Source organism: Tenrec ecaudatus, chromosome 11, assembly GCF_050624435.1.
Source record: "Tenrec ecaudatus isolate mTenEca1 chromosome 11, mTenEca1.hap1, whole genome shotgun sequence".
In the NCBI taxonomy this organism is placed as follows: Eukaryota; Metazoa; Chordata; class Mammalia; order Afrosoricida; family Tenrecidae; genus Tenrec; species Tenrec ecaudatus.
In genome coordinates, this window is record NC_134540.1 from 129039906 (window position 1) to 129057539 (window position 17634).

A 17634-nucleotide genomic window follows, 5' to 3' on the forward strand; every position below is an offset into this window, starting at 1 on the left:
CACACTCACACATACACGCACCCTTGAAGAGTCTCTGGAGTGCTTCTGATTTCGTTTCGTTTTTACACACAAACACACGCACAAACACACACACACAAACACCCTCGAAGGATCTCTGGAGGCCTTCTGACTTCATAATTTTTACACACACATACACTCACACACGCACCTTTGCAGAATCTCTGGAGTACTTCTGACTTCGTTTCCTTTTTACACACACACACACACACACTCACACACTCCCTCACTCTCACACTCATACCTTTGCAATAACCAAGAAGGCTTTTAACTTCATGTCCTTTTTACACACACACACACACAAACACAGAGACAAAACCTTGTAGAATCTCTTGAGGGTTTCTGATGTCATGTCCTTATTACACACACATACTCTTGGAGAATCTCTGGAGGGCTTCTGACTTCGTGTCCTTTTTACGCACACACACACGCACGCACACACACACACACACACACACACTCCCTCACACTGATACCCATGCCTTTGCAAAATTCCTAGAGGGCTTCTGACTTCCTCTCCTTTTTACACACACACACACATAGAGGCATCCTTGCAGAATTTCTGGATGGCTTCTGACTTTTTTTCCTTTTTAAACACACACACACACACACACACACACACACACACTTGCCGAATCTCTGGATGACTTCTGACTTCATGTCTTTTTAACACAACACAGTCACCGTTGCAGAATCTCTAGAGGGCTTCAGACTTTGTGTCCTTTTTACACAAACACACGCACACACACACACACCCTTGAAGTATCTCTGGAGGCCTTTTGACTTCATAACTTTTTACACACACATACACTCACACAAACACCTTTGCAGAATCTCTGAAGGACTTCTGACTTCGTGACCTTTTTACACACACACTTACACACACATACGAACACCCATTCAGAATCTATGCAGTGTTTCTGACTTCATGTGTCCTTTTTGCATACAGCACATAAACACACACACCCTTGCAGAATCTCTTGAGGGTTGCTGACGTCATGTCCTTGTTACACACACACATTTTCAGAATCTCTGGAGGGCTTCTGACTCCGTGTCCTTTTTAAACTCACACACATTCACACACACACACCCTCACACAGATACTCATACCTTTGCAGAATTCCTAGAGGGCTTCTGACTTTCTGAACTTTTTACACACACACACACACATAGATGCATCCTTGCAGAATTTCTGGATGGCTTCTGACTTTTTTCCTTTTTAAACACACACACACACACACACACATTTGCCGAATCTCTGGATGATTTCTGACTTCATGTCTTTTTAATACAACACACTCACCATTGCAGAATCTCTAGAGGGCTTCTGACTTTGTGTCCTTTTTACACAAACACACGCACACACACACACACATACACACACCCTTGAAGAATCTCTGGAGGCCTTCTGACTTCCTAAATTTTTACACACACATACACTCACACAAGCACCTTTGCAGAATCTCTGAAGTACTTCTGACTTCGTTTCCTTTTTACACACACACACACACACACACACACACACACTGATACGCATACCGTTGCAAAATTCGTAGAGGGCTTCTTACCTTGTGTCCTTTTTACACACACACACTCACACATCCTTGCAGAATTCCTGGATGGCTTCATACATTGTGTCCTTTTTAAACACACGCACACACACACACACACACCCTCGAAGAATCTCTGGAGGACTTCTGACTTCCTAACTTTTTACACACACATACACTCACACAAGCACCTTTGCAGAATCTCTGGAGTACTTCTGACATCTTTTCCTTTTTACACACACACACACACACACACACACACAAAGACGCACCCTTGCAGATTCTCTAGAGTGCTTCTGACTTGGTGTCCTTTATACACACTCACACACATACACCCTTCCAGAATCTCTACAAGGATTCTGAATTCGTGTCCTTTTTAAACACACACACACACACACACACACACACACACACACACACCCATAGAGGCATCCTTGCAGAATTTCTGGATGGCTTCTGACTATTTTCTTTTTAAACACAGACACACACACACACACACACACACACACACACCTTTGCAGAAACTCTAGAGGGCTTCGGACTTCGTGTTCTTTTTACATACGCACACGCACACACATACACACATGCAAGCACACTTGCAGAATCTCTGGAGTGCTTCTGACTTCGTGTCCTTTTTACACACACACACACTCACACACGTTCACACACACACATAGACACACCCTAGCAGAATTTCTTGAAGGCTTCTGAATTCTTGTCCTTTTTACGCATACACACACAGACACGCTTGTAGAATCTCTGGAGGGCTTCTGATTTCGTGTCCTTTTTAGACACACACACACACACTCCCTCAAACAGATACTCATACCTTTACAGAATTCCTACAGGGCTTCTGACTTCCTGTTCTTTTTAAACACACACACACACACACACTTGCCGAATCTCTGGATGACTTCTGACTTCATGTCTTTTTAACACAACACAGTCACCGTTGCAGAATCTCTAGAGGGCTTCAGACTTTGTGTCCTTTTTACACAAACACACGCACACACACACACACACACACACACACACACACCCTTGAAGTATCTCTGGAGGCCTTTTGACTTCATAACTTTTTACACAAACATACACTCACAAAAGCACCTTTGCAGAATCTCTGGAGTACTTCTGACTTCGTTTCCTTTTTACACACACACACACACACACACACACACACACTGATACGCATACCGTTGCAAAATTCGTAGAGGGCTTCTTACCTTGTCTCCTTTTTACACACACACACTCACACACCCTTGCAGAATTCCTGGATGGCTTCATACTTTGTGTCCTTTTTAAATACACACACACACACATATCTTTGAAAAACTCTAAAGGGCTTCGCACTTCGTGTTTTTTTACACATGCACACACACACACTCACACATACACGCACCCTTGAAGAGTCTCTGGAGTGCTTCTGATTTCGTTTCGTTTTTACACACAAACACACGCACACACACACACACACAAACACCCTCGAAGGATCTCTGGAGGCCTTCTGACTTCATAATTTTTACACACACATACACTCACACACGCACCTTTGCAGAATCTCTGGAGTACTTCTGACTTCGTTTCCTTTTTACACACACACACACACACTCACACACTCCCACACTCTCACACTCATACCTTTGCAATAACCAAGAAGGCTTTTAACTTCATGTCCTTTTTACACACACACACACACAAACACAGAGACAAAACCTTGTAGAATCTCTTGAGGGTTTCTGATGTCATGTCCTTATTACACACACATACTCTTGGAGAATCTCTGGAGGGCTTCTGACTTCGTGTCCTTTTTACGCACACACACACGCACGCACACACACACACACACACACACACACACACTCCCTCACACTGATACCCATGCCTTTGCAAAATTCCTAGAGGGCTTCTGACTTCCTCTCCTTTTTACACACACACACACATAGAGGCATCCTTGCAGAATTTCTGGATGGCTTCTGACTTTTTTCCTTTTTAAACACACACACACACACACACACACACACACTTGCCGAATCTCTGGATGACTTCTGACTTCATGTCTTTTTAACACAACACAGTCACCGTTGCAGAATCTCTAGAGGGCTTCAGACTTTGTGTCCTTTTTACACAAACACACGCACACACACACACACCCTTGAAGTATCTCTGGAGGCCTTTTGACTTCATAACTTTTTACACACACATACACTCACACAAACACCTTTGCAGAATCTCTGAAGGACTTCTGACTTCGTGACCTTTTTACACACACACATACACACACATACGAACACCCATTCAGAATCTATGCAGTGTTTCTGACTTCATGTGTCCTTTTTGCATACAGCACATAAACACACACACCCTTGCAGAATCTCTTGAGGGTTGCTGACGTCATGTCCTTGTTACACACACACATTTTCAGAATCTCTGGAGGGCTTCTGACTCCGTGTCCTTTTTAAACTCACACACATTCACACACACACACCCTCACACAGATACTCATACCTTTGCAGAATTCCTAGAGGGCTTCTGACTTTCTGAACTTTTTACACACACACACACACATAGATGCATCCTTGCAGAATTTCTGGATGGCTTCTGACTTTTTTCCTTTTTAAACACACACACACACACACACACACACACACATTTGCCGAATCTCTGGATGATTTCTGACTTCATGTCTTTTTAATACAACACACTCACCATTGCAGAATCTCTAGAGGGCTTCTGACTTTGTGTCCTTTTTACACAAACACACGCACACACACACACACATACACACACCCTTGAAGAATCTCTGGAGGCCTTCTGACTTCCTAAATTTTTACACACACATACACTCACACAAGCACCTTTGCAGAATCTCTGGAGTACTTCTGACTTCGTTTCCTTTTTACACACACACACACACACACACACACACACACACTGATACGCATACCGTTGCAAAATTCGTAGAGGGCTTCTTACCTTGTGTCCTTTTTACACACACACACTCACACATCCTTGCAGAATTCCTGGATGGCTTCATACATTGTGTCCTTTTTAAACACACGCACACACACACACACACACACACCCTCGAAGAATCTCTGGAGGACTTCTGACTTCCTAACTTTTTACACACACATACACTCACACAAGCACCTTTGCAGAATCTCTGGAGTACTTCTGACATCTTTTCCTTTTTACACACACACACACACACACACACACAAAGACGCACCCTTGCAGATTCTCTAGAGTGCTTCTGACTTGGTGTCCTTTATACACACTCACACACATACACCCTTCCAGAATCTCTACAAGGATTCTGAATTCGTGTCCTTTTTAAACACACACACACACACACACACACACACACACACACACCCATAGAGGCATCCTTGCAGAATTTCTGGATGGCTTCTGACTATTTTCTTTTTAAACACAGACACACACACACACACACACACACACCTTTGCAGAAACTCTAGAGGGCTTCGGACTTCGTGTTCTTTTTACATACGCACACGCACACACATACACACATGCAAGCACACTTGCAGAATCTCTGGAGTGCTTCTGACTTCGTGTCCTTTTTACACACACACACACTCACACACGTTCACACACACACATAGACACACCCTAGCAGAATTTCTTGAAGGCTTCTGAATTCTTGTCCTTTTTACGCATACACACACAGACACGCTTGTAGAATCTCTGGAGGGCTTCTGATTTCGTGTCCTTTTTAGACACACACACACACACTCCCTCAAACAGATACTCATACCTTTACAGAATTCCTACAGGGCTTCTGACTTCCTGTTCTTTTTAAACACACACACACACACACTTGCCGAATCTCTGGATGACTTCTGACTTCATGTCTTTTTAACACAACACAGTCACCGTTGCAGAATCTCTAGAGGGCTTCAGACTTTGTGTCCTTTTTACACAAACACACGCACACACACACACACACACACACCCTTGAAGTATCTCTGGAGGCCTTTTGACTTCATAACTTTTTACACACACATACACTCACACAAGCACCTTTGCAGAATCTCTGAAGGACTTCTGACTTCGTGACCTTTTTACACACACACCTACACACACATACGAACACCCATTCAGAATCTATGCAGTGTTTCTGACTTCATGTGTCCTTTTTGCACACAGCACATAAACACACACACCCTTGCAGAATCTCTTGAGGGTTGCTGACGTCATGTCCTTGTTACACACACACATTTTCAGAATCTCTGGAGGGCTTCTGACTCCGTGTCCTTTTTAAACTCACACACATTCACACACACACACCCTCACACAGATACTCATACCTTTGCAGAATTCCTAGAGGGCTTCTGACTTCTTGTCCTTTTAACACACACACACACACATAGATGCATCCTTGCAGAATTTCTGGATGACTTCTGACTTTTTTCCTTTTTAAACACACACACACACACACACACACATTTGCCGAATCTCTGGATGATTTCTGACTTCATGTCTTTTTAATACAACACACTCACCATTGCAGAATCTCTAGAGGGCTTCTGACTTTGTGTCCTTTTTACACAAACACACGCACACACACACACACACATACACACACCCTTGAAGAATCTCTGGAGGCGTTCTGACTTCCTAACTTTTTACACAAACATACACTCACAAAAGAACCTTTGCAGAATCTCTGGAGTATTTCTGACTTCGTTTCCTTTTTACACACACACACACACACACACACACACACACACACACTGATACGCATACCGTTGCAAAATTCGTAGAGGGCTTCTTACCTTGTCTCCTTTTTACACACACACACTCACACACCCTTGCAGAATTCCTGGATGGCTTCATACTTTGTGTCCTTTTTAAATACACACACACACATCTTTGAAAAACTCTAAAGGGCTTCGCACTTCGGGTTTTTTTACACATGCACACACACACACACACACATACACGCACCCTTGCAGAGTCTCTGGAGTGCTTCTGATTTCGTGTCGTTTTTACACACAAACACACGCACACACCCACACACAAACACCCTCGAAGAATCTCTGGAGGCCTTCTGACTTCATAATTTTTACACACACATACACTCACACACGCACCTTTGCAGAATCTCTGGAGTACTTCTGACTTCGTTTCCTTTTTACACACACACACACACACTCACACACTCCCTCACTCTCACACTCATACCTTTGCAATAACCAAGAAGGCTTTTAACTTCATGTCCTTTTTACACACACACACACACAAACACAGAGACAAAACCTTGTAGAATCTCTTGAGGGATTCTGACGTCATGTCCTTATTACACACACATACTCTTGAAGAATCTCTGGAGGGCTTCTGACTTCGTGTCCTTTTTACACACACACACACACACACACACACACACACACACACTCCCTCACACTGATACCCATGCCTTTGCAGAATTCCTAGAGGGCTTCTGACTTCCTCTCCTTTTTACACACACACACACATAGAGGCATCCTTGCAGAATTTCTGGATGGCTTCTGACTTCTTTCCTTTTTAAACACACACACACACACACACACACACACTTGCCGAATCTCTGGATGACTTCTGACTTCATGTCTTTTTAACACAACACACTCACCGTTGCAGAATCTCTAGAGGGCTTCAGATTTTGTGTCCTTTTTACACAAACACACGCACACACACACACACACACACACACCCTTGAAGTATCTCTGGAGGCCTTTTGACTTCATAACTTTTTACACACACATACACTCACACAAGCACCTTTGCAGAATCTCTGAAGGACTTCTGACTTCGTGACCTTTTTACACACACACATACACACACATACGAACACCCATTCAGAATCTATGCAGTGTTTCTGACTTCATGTGTTCTTTTTGCACACAGCACATAAACACACACACCCTTGCAGAATCTCTTGAGGGTTTCTGACGTCATGTACTTGTTACACACACACATTTTCAGAATCTCTGGAGGGCTTCTGACTCCGTGTCCTTTTTGAACTCACCCACATTCACACACACACACCCTCACACAGATACTCATACCTTTGCAGAATTCCTAGAGGGCTTCTGACTTCTTGTCCTTTTTACACACACACACACACACATAGATGCATCCTTGCAGAATTTCTGGATGGCTTCTGACTTTTTTCCTTTTTAAACACACACACACACACACACACCCACACATTTGCCGAATCTCTGGATGATTTCTGACTTCATGTCTTTTTAATACAACACACTCTCCATTGCAGAATCTCTAGAGGGCTTCTGACTTTGTGTCCTTTTTACACAAACACACGCACACACACACACACACATAAACACACCCTTGAAGAATCTCTGGAGGTCTTCTGACTTCCTAAATTTTTACACACACAAACACTCTCACAAGCACCTTTGCAGAAACTCTGGAGTACTTCTGACTTCGTTTCCTTTTCACACACACACACACACACACACACACACACTCACACACTGATACACATACCGTTGCAAAATTCGTAGAGGGCTTCTTACCTTGTGTCCTTTTTACACACACACACACACATCCTTGCAGAATTCCTGGATGGCTTCATATTTTGTGTCCTTTTTAAACACACGCACACACACACCCTCGAAGAATCTCTGGAGGACTTCTGACTTCATAACTTTTTACACACACATACACTCACACAAGCACCTTTGCAGAATCTCTGGTGTACTTCTGACATCTTTTCCTTTTTACACACACACACACACACACACACACAAAGACGCACCCTTGCAGAATCTCTAGAGTGCTTCTGACTTGGTGTCCTTTATACACACTCACACACATACACCCTTCCAGAATCTCTACAAGGATTCTGAATTCGTGTCCTTTTTAAACACACACACACACACACACACACACACACACCCATAGAGGCATCCTTGCAGAATTTCTGGATGGCTTCTGACTATTTTCTTTTTAAACACACACACACACACACACACACACACACACACACCTTTGCAGAAACTCTAGAGGGCTTCGGACTTCGTGTTCTTTTTACATACGCACACGCACACACATACACACATGCAAGCACACTTGCAGAGTCTCTGGAGTGCTTCTGACTTCGTGTCCTTTTTACACACACACACACTCACACACGTTCACACACACACATAGACACACCCTAGCAGAATTTCTAGAAGGCTTCTGAATTCTTGTCCTTTTTACGCATACACACACAGACACGCTTGTAGAATCTCTGGAGGGCTTCTGATATCGTGTCCTTTTTAGACACACACACACACACTCCCTCAAACAGATACTCATACCTTTACAGAATTCCTAGAGGACTTCTGACTTCCTGTTCTTTTTAAACACACACACACACTTGCCGAATCTCTGGATGACTTCTGACTTCATGTCTTTTTAACACAACACACTCACCGTTGCAGAATCTCTAGAGGGCTTCAGATTTTGTGTCCTTTTTACACAAACACACGCACACACACACACACACACACACACCCTTGAAGAATCTCTGGAGGCCTTTTGACTTCATAACTTTTTACACACACATACACTCACACAAGCAGCTTTGCAGAATCTCTGGAGTACTTCTGACTTCGTTTCCTTTATAAACACACACACACACACACACACATAGACACACCCTAGCAGAATTTCTAGAAAGCTTCTGAATTCTTGTCCTTTTTACACATGCACACACAGACATGCTTGTAGAATCTCTGGAGGGCTTCTGACTTCGTGTCCTTTTTACACACACACACACACACACACACACACACACACACACTGACAAGCATACCGTTGCAAAATTTGTAGAGGGCTTCTTACTTTGTGTCCTTTTTACACACACACACTCACACATCCTTGCAGAATTCCTGGATGGCTTCATAATTTGTGTCCTTTTTAAATACACACACACACTCATCTTTGCAAAAACTCTAGAGGGCTTCGCACTTCGTGTTGTTTTACACACGCACACACACACATGCACGCAGCCTAGTAGAGTCTCTGGAGTGCTTCTGATTTCGTGTCGTATTTACAAACAAACACACGCACACACACACACACACCCTTGAAGAATCTCTGGAGGCCTCTGACTTCATAATTTTTACACACACATACAATCACACAAGCACCTTTGGAGAATCTCTGGAGTACTTCTGACTTCGTTTCCTTTATACACACACACACACACACACACACACAGATACGCATATCGTTGCAAAATTCGTAGAGGGCTTCTTACTTTGTGTCCTTTTTACACACACACACTCACACATCGTTGCAGAATTCCTGGATGGCTTCATACTTTGTGTCCTTTTTAAACACACACACACACACACACACACACCCTTGCAGAAACTCTAGAGGGCTTCGGACATCATGTTCTTTTTACACATGCACACACACACATACACACATGCACGCACACTTGCAGAGTCTCTGGAGTACTTCTGACTTCGTGTCCTTTTTACACACACACACACTCACACACGTTCACACACACACATAGACACACCCTAGCAGAATTTCTAGAAGGCTTCTGAATTCTTGTCCTTTATACACATACACACACAGACACGCTTGTAGAATCTCTGGAGGGGTTCTGACTTCGTGTCTTTTATACACACACACACTCCCTCACACAGATACTCATACCTTTGCAGAATTCCTAGAGGGCTTCTGACTTCCTGTCCTTTTTACACACACACACACAAACACACACACACACACACACACACACACACACACACACACATAGATGCATCCTTGCAGAATTTCTGGATGGCTTCTGACTTTTTTCCATTTTATACACACACACACACACACACACATTTGCCTAATCTCTGGATGATTTCTGACTTCATGTCTTTTTAACACAACACACTCACCTTTGCAGAATCTCTAGAGGGCTTCTGACTTTGTGTCCTTTTTACACAAACACACGCACCCACACACACACACACCCTTGAAAATCTCTGGAGGCCTTCTGACTTCATAACTTTTTACACACACATACACTCACACAATCACTTTGTAGAATCTCTGGAGTACTTCTGACTTCGTTTCCTTTTTACACACACACACACACACAAACACACTGATACGCGTATCGTTGCAAAATTCGTAGAGGGCCTCATACTTTGTGTCCTTTTTAAATACGCACACACACTCATCTTTGCAAAAACTCTAGAGGGCTTCGAACTTCGTGTTTTCTTACACACGCACACACACACACACATGCACGCACCCTTGCAGAGTCTCTGGATTGCTTCTGATTTCGTGTCGTTTTTACACACAAACACATGCACACACACACACACACACCCTTGAAGAATCTCTGGAGGCCTCTGACTTCATAACTTTTTACACACACATACACTCAGAAACGCACCTTTGCAGAATCTCTGGAGTACTTCTGACTTCTTTTCCTTTTTACACACACACACACACACACACACACACACACACACAAAGACACACCCTTGCAGAATTTCTAGAGTGCTTTTGACTTGGTGTCCTTTATACACACTCACACACATACACCCTTCCAGAATCTCTACAAGGATTCTGAATTCGTGTCCTTTTTAAACACACACACACACACACACATGCCGAATCTCTGGATGACTTCTGACTTCATGTCTTTTTAACACAACACACTCACCCTTGCAGAATCTCCAGAGGGCTTCAGATTTTGTGTCCTTTTTACACAAACACACGCACACACACACACACACACCCTTGAAGTATCTCTGGAGGCCTTTTGACTTCATAAGTTTTACACACACATACACTCACACAAGCACCTTTGCAGAATCTCTGAAGGACTTCTGACTTCGTGACCTTTTTACACACACACATACACACACATACGAACACCCATTCAGAATCTATGCAGTGTTTCTGACTTCATGTGTCCTTTTTGCACACAGCACATAAAAACACACACCTTGCAGAATCTCTTGAGGGTTTCTGACGTCATGTCCTTGTTACACACACACATTTTCAGAATCTCTGGAGGGCTTCTGACTCCGTGTCCTTTTTAAACTCACACACATTCACACACACACACACACACACCCTCACACAGATACTCATACTTTGCAGAATTCCTAGAGGGCTTCTGACTTCCTGTCCTTTTTACACACACACACACACACATAGATGCATCCTTGCAGAATTTCAGGATGGCTTCTGACTTTTTTCCTTTTTGAACACACACACACACACACACATTTGCCGAATCTCTGGATGATTTCTGACTTCATGTCTTTTTAATACAACACACTCACCATTGCAGAATCTCTAGAGGGCTTCTGACTTTGTGTCCTTTTTACACAAACACACGCACACACACACACATACACACACCCTTGAAGAATCTCTGGAGGCCTTCTGACTTCCTAAATTTTTACACACACATACACTCACACAAGCACCTTTGCAGAATCTCTGGAGTACTTCTGACTTCGTTTCCTTTTTACACACACACACACACACACACACACACACTGACAAGCATACCGTTGCAAAATTCGTAGAGGGCTTCTTACTTTGTGTCCTTTTTACACACACACACTCACACACCCTTGCAGAATTCCTGGATGGCTTCATAATTTGTGTCCTTTTTAAATACACACACACACACACACACACACACTCATCTTTGCAAAAACTCTAGAGGGCTTCGCACTTCGTGTTGTTTTACACACGCACACACACACATGCACGCACCCTAGTAGAGTCTCTGGAGTGCTTCTGATTTCGTGTCGTATTTACAAACAAACACACGCACACACACACACCCCCTTGAAGAATCTCTGGAGGCCTCTGACTTCATAACTTTTTACACACACATACATTCACACAAGCACCTTTGGAGAATCTCTGGAGTACTTCTGACTTCGTTTCCTTTATACACACACACAAACACACACACACAGATACGCATACCGTTGCAAAATTCGTAGAGGGCTTCTTACTTTGTGTCCTTTTTACACACACACACTCACACATCCTTGCAGAATTCCTGGATGGCTTCATACTTTGTGTCCTTTTTAAACACACACACAAACACACACACACACACACCCTTGCAGAAACTCTAGAGGGATTCGGACTTCATGTTCTTTTTAAACACGCACACACACACATACACACATGCACGCACACTTGCAGAGTCTCTGGAGTACTTCTGACTTCGTGTCCTTTTTACACACACACACACTGACACACGTTCACACACACACATAGACACACCCTAGCAGAATTTCTAAAAGGCTTCTGAATTCTTGTCCTTTATACACATACACACACAGACACGCTTGTAGAATCTCTGGAGGGGTTCTGACTTCGTGTCTTTTATACACACACACACACACACACACACACACACTCCCTCACACAGATACTCATACCTTTGCAGAATTCCTATAGGGCTTCTGACTTCCTGTCCTTTTTACACACACACACAAACACACACACACACACACACACACACACACACATAGATGCATCCTTGCAGAATTTCTGGATGGCTTCTGACTTTTTTCCATTTTAAACAAACACACACACACACACACACACACCTTTGCCTAATCTCTGGATGAATTCTGACTTCATGTCTTTTTAACACAACACACTCACCATTGCAGAATCTCTAGAGGGCTTCTGACTTTGTGTCCTTTTTACACAAACACACGCACCCACACACACACACACCCTTGAAGAATCTCTGGAGGCCTCTGACTTCATAACTTTTTACACACACATACAATCACACAAGCACCTTTGAAGAATCTCTGGAGTACTTCTGACTTCGTTTCCATTTTACACACACACACACACTCACACACACACACACTGATACGCGTATCGTTGCAAAATTCGTAGAGTGCCTCATACTTTGTGTCCTTTTTAAATACACACACACACTCATCTTTGCAAAAACTCTAGAGGGCTTCGAACTTCGTGTTTTCTTACACACGCACACACACACACACATGCACGCACCCTTGCAGAGTCTCTGGAGTGCTTCTGATTTCGTGTCGTTTTTACACACAAACACACGCACACACACACACACACACACACACACACACCCTTGAAGAATCTCTGGAGGCCTCTGACTTCATAACTTTTTACACACACATACACTCACGCAAGCACCTTTGCAGAATCTCTGGAGTATTTCTGACTTCGTTTCCTTTTTACACACACACACACACACACACACTCACACACTCCCTCACTCTCACACTCATACCTTTGCAAACAACCAAGAAGGCTTTTAACTTCATGTCCTTTTTACACACACACACACACACACTCACACAAACACAGACACAAAACCTTGTAGAATCTCTTGAGGTTTTCTGACGTCATGTCCTTATTACACACACATACTCTTGAAGAATCTCTGGAGGGCTTCTGACATCGTGTCCTTTTTACGCACACACACACGCACACACACACACACACACACACACACTCCCTCACACTGATACCCATGCCTTTGCAGAATTCCTAGAGGGCTTCTGACTTCCTCTCCTTTTTACACACACACACACAGAGAGGCATCCTTGCAGAATTTCTGGATGGCTTCTGACTTTTTTCCTTTTTAAACACACACACACACACACACACACACACTTGCCGAATCTCTGGATGACTTCTGACTTCATGTCTTTTTAACACAACACATTCACCGTTGCAGAATCTCTAGAGGGCTTCAGATTTTGTGTCCTTTTTACACAAACACACGCACACACACACACACACACACCCTTGAAGTATCTCTGGAGGCCTTTTGACTTCATAACTTTTTACACACACATACACTCACACAAGCACCTTTGCAGAATCTCTGAAGGACTTCTGACTTCGTGACCTTTTTACACACACACATACACACACATACGAACACCCATTCAGAATCTATGCAGTGTTTCTGACTTCATGTGTCCTTTTTGCACACAGCACATAAACACACACACCCTTGCAGAATCTCTTGAGGGTTTCTGACGTCATGTCCTTGTTACACACACACATTTTCAGAATCTCTGGAGGGCTTCTGACTCCGTGTCCTTTTAAACTCACACACATTCACACACACACACCCTCACACAGATACTCATACCTTTGCAGAATTCCTAGAGGGCTTCTGACTTTCTGAACTTTTTACACACACACACACACACACACACACATAGATGCATCCTTGCAGAATTTCTGGATGGCTTCTGACTTTTTTCCTTTTTAAAAACACACACACACACACTTGCCGAATCTCTGGATGATTTCTGACTTCATGTCTTTTTAACACAACACACTCACCGTTGCAGAATCTCTAGAGGGCTTCTGAATTTGTGTCCTTTTTACAGAAACACACGCACACACACACACACCCTTGAAGAATCTCTGGAGGCCTTCTGACTTCATAATTTTTACACACACATACACTCAGAAACGCACCTTTGCAGAATCTCTGGAGTACTTCTGACTTCTTTTCCTTTTTACACACACACACACACACACACACACAAAGACACACCCTTGCAGAATCTCTAGAGTGCTTCTGACTTGGTGTCCTTTATACACACTCACACACATAAACCCTTCCAGAATCTCTACAAGGATTCTGAATTCGTGTCCTTTTTAAACACACACACACACACACACACACACACACACACCTTTGCAGAAACTCTAGAGTGCTTCGGAATTCGTGTTCTTTTTACATACGCACACACACACACACACACTTACACACATGCAAGCACACTTGCAGAGTCTCTGGAGTGCTTCTGACTTCGTGTCCTTTTTACACACACACACACACTCACACACGTTCACACACACACATAGACACACCCTAGCAGAATTTCTAGAAGGCTTCTTAATTCTTGTCCTTTTTACGCATACACACACAGACACGCTTGTAGAATCTCTGGAGGGCTTCTGACTTCGTGTCCTTTTTACACACACACACACACACACACACTCCCTCACACAGATACTCATACATTTGCAGAATTCCTAGAGGGCTTCTGACTTCCTGTCCTTTTTAAACACAAACACACACACACACACACACACACACACACTTGCCGAATCTCTGGATGACTTCTGACTTCATGTCTTTTTAACACAACACACTCACCGTTGCAGAATCTCTTGAGGGCTTCAGATTTTGTGTCCTTTTTACATTAACACACGCACACACACACACACACACACACACACACACACCCTTGAAGAATCTCTGGTGGCCTTTTGACTTCATAACTTTTTACACACACATACACTCACACAAGCAGCTTTGCAGAATATCTGGAGTACTTCTGACTTCGTTTCCTTTATAAACACACACACACACACACACACACACACACACATAGACACACCCTAGCAGAATTTCTAGAAAGCTTCTGAATTCTTGTCCTTTTTACACATGCACACACAGACATGCTTGTAGAATCTCTGGAGGGCTTCTGACTTCGTGTCCTTTTTACACACACACACACACACACACACACACACACACTGACAAGCATACCGTTGCAAAATTTGTAGAGGGCTTCTTACTTTGTGTCCTTTTTACACACACACACTCACACATCCTTGCAGAATTCCTGGATGGCTTCATAATTTGTGTCCTTTTTAAATACACACACACACTCATCTTTGCAAAAACTCTAGAGGGCTTCGCACTTCGTGTTGTTTTACACACGCACACACACACATGCACGCAGCCTAGTAGAGTCTCTGGAGTGCTTCTGATTTCGTGTCGTATTTACAAACAAACACACGCACACACACACACACCCCCTTGAAGAATCTCTGGAGGCCTCTGACTTCATAATTTTTACACACACATACAATCACACAAGCACCTTTGGAGAATCTCTGGAGTACTTCTGACTTCGTTTCCTTTATACACACACACACACACACACACAGATACGCATACCGTTGCAAAATTCGTAGAGGGCTTCTTACTTTGTGTCCTTTTTACACACACACACTCACACATCGTTGCAGAATTCCTGGATGGCTTCATACTTTGTGTCCTTTTTAAACACACACACACACACACCCTTGCAGAAACTCTAGAGGGCTTCGGACTTCATGTTCTTTTTACACATGCACACACACACATACACACATGCACGCACACTTGCAGAGTCTCTGGAGTACTTCTGACGTCGTGTCCTTTTTACACACACACACACTCACACACGTTCACACACACACATAGACACACCCTAGCAGAATTTCTAAAAGGCTTCTGAATTCTTGTCCTTTATACACATACACACACAGACACGCTAGTAGAATCTCTGGAGGGGTTCTGACTTCGTGTCTTTTATACACACACTCACACACACACACACTCCCTCACACAGATACTCATACCTTTGCAGAATTCCTAGAGGGCTTCTGACTTCCTGTCCTTTTTACACACACACACACACACACACAAACACACACACACACACACACATAGATGCATCCTTGCAGAATTTCTGGATGGCTTCTGACTTTTTTCCATTTTAAACACACACACACACACACACACACACACATTTGCCTAATCTCTGGATGATTTCTGACTTCATGTCTTTTTAACACAACACACTCACCTTTGCAGAATCTCTAGAGGGCTTCTGACTTTTTGTCCTTTTTACACAAACACACGCACCCACACACACACACACCCTTGAAGAATCTCTGGAGGCCTCTGACTTCATAACTTTTTACACACACATACACTCACACAAGCACCTTTGGAGAATCTCTGGAGTACTTCTGACTTCGTTTCCATTTTACACACACACACACACACACACACTGATACGCGTATCGTTGCAAAATACGTAGAGGGCCTCATACTTTGTGTCCTTTTTAAATACACACACACACTCATCTTTGCAAAAACTCTAGAGGGCTTCGAACTTCGTGTTTTCTTACACACGCACACACACACACACATGCACGCACCTTTGCAGAGTCTCTGGAGTGCTTCTGA